Raw genomic sequence first — 2,142 nt, 5'->3', positions numbered from 1 at the left:
TCTTCCCCAAAAGCTGCTGGGAGGGGTCCCTTCCTCACCCCCCAGCCTGGTGGGACGGCTGTGCAGGGGGTGTGGATGGAGGATGGAGAAGGGCACGGCAAAGGGCTCTCTCCTCCCCGGAGCATGAGCTGGAGGGGGACAGCCAGCCCTGCCGGCACTGGCCTCGGAGCAGCCATCTGGAGAGCCCAGCAGCCCCTTCCCCATCGCTCTGCGAGGGTCCGGGCCCGGAGCTGGGCGAGGCAGCGGGGCCAGCCCCATACTGAGATCAAATAAAACACAAATACACTGAAATTATTCATGGCTCTGGGGACTTGTCTTGATGCCTCGTCAGCATCTGCTAATCAAATCAAAGCAGCTGTCAATTGGCCGGCCAGCGGGAAGGTCTCGCTCTGGCAGACATGTGTGGATTCCTCCTTTCTTCCTCCCTCGCGCGGGTTCCTGCTGCTCCCGCACCTGCGGCGGGGCTGGGACCAGGGCGGCCGACGTGGGGCTCCTGCCCATGCACCCTCCTGGCCGCCGGGGACGCCCCTGCCTGCACCCCGTGATGGAGGCAAGGGAGGATCCTGGTGACCCATCGCCGTGGAGGGCAGCGCAGGTCCTGCCACTGCACCCTGGCTAATTAGGCTGAGCTAATTAGCTGAGAGTGTGCAGCTTGGGCTGGTGCTGCTCATGGGCTGGGGCTGCCTGCAGCCGCTGTCCCCCAGGACGTGGCACTGCGTGGCTGTGGGGGGATGGATGCACCCGAAATATGGGAGCATTTTGCCTCAGATTTGAGCATTGCAGCTCCGTGGTGTGGCGAGCACTGGCAGGCAGCAGCCCAAGGACCTGCAGGAAACTGCAAAATTACAGATAACTCTTTTTTTTTTAATTTTCTGCCCCCTCCTCAAAGCAGCAGACACTGCTGTGCTGTGCGTGGGGTTAAGCCGTGGGAGAACAAGCCACTGTCTGCCTGTGGGCATGGAGGTGCTCAGGGGGCAAAAACTCGCTCACGCATCGCAGAGGATGCACGGGAAACTCCTGGGGAGCCCCAGGGGCAGAGGCGAGTGCAGCTGCAGCGCTGGGTGCAGGGTGGGTGCACGGCTTTTCCCTCTCTGCAGCACCCAGGCAGGATCTGGCCGGGGCATGGAGGAGTTGTGAGGGTGAGGTGGTCGGAGGGGTGGGTATTGCACCGCTCATGCCATGACCTGAGAGACCTTGAGGCCCTGGTGGTTCCTTATTTGTCTCTTAGGAACTGCTTTTTAACTGGAATTGTTTCCCTTTGGCCCGCTCAAGCGTCAGGAAGTGGAATAATTCCCGTTTCTGCTGGCCACGTAACTTTAAACCTGAAAAAAAAAAAAAAGAGATTTTTGTGGGCTTTTTATGTCCTTCCTGTGCTCTCCTCCATCTAGGTGGGAAACCAGGAGCCATCAGCCCATTGCTGCAAGAGGATAATTTACTGAAAACCAATATGTGTATTTTTTCTTTGTCATTGAAAACAAAGACCTTAGGCAGACTGATCTCAGGGTTGCGTTTTTTTTCTAGGGTTTTTTTTTAAACAGCAATAAATTTTGCGTCTGAACAGCCTGGCAGAAGCGCGCTGCCTGCCTGGAGGGCTCAGGCTGGGGACAACGGCTCCATAAAAAATAGCTGGGCACTGGAGGAGCATGAGCATGCGTTAACTGTGTTACGCCTGTCTCAGCGGCGTGTGCCTTCTCGGCATGGCCTTGCAATGGCCTGGGTTAGTGGGGTGCTCGCCCAGAGCAGCAGTCGGGGGACCCTTCCCCTCCCCAGGCTGTCGTGCCGCAGTGATGCAGAGCCCCCGGCCCGGCAGCCCCATGCAGCTTTAAAAGCAAATTTTCCTTATTTATTGGAGCGCCCAAGGATCCCGGGTTAGCAGAGGTATAAAATTTGTCACCGGTGCCTCTACTCTGGTTGCAGAAGAGCATAATTTGTGTTTCACTGTGCTCAGGCAGCAAGTCAGGTCGTAAAACACAAGATGCATGGTGAGGGGAGAGCGTATTTAAAAGGCTGATTCCGCTGAAAGGTGTAATAATCTGCCGGATTACTTGCCAGGGTAGCTGCAGGAAAATTTACTACCTTGGAAAGAGATTATCAGCAGCCACTGCTGCCAGCAGATTTCTTCCTTTTCCAAGAGGAAGGAAG

The sequence above is a fragment of the Egretta garzetta genome, unplaced genomic scaffold, assembly GCF_000687185.1.
Source record: "Egretta garzetta isolate BGI_Z169 unplaced genomic scaffold, ASM68718v1 scaffold426, whole genome shotgun sequence".
In the NCBI taxonomy this organism is placed as follows: Eukaryota; Metazoa; Chordata; class Aves; order Pelecaniformes; family Ardeidae; genus Egretta; species Egretta garzetta.
This window is presented reverse-complemented; position numbering follows the sequence as displayed.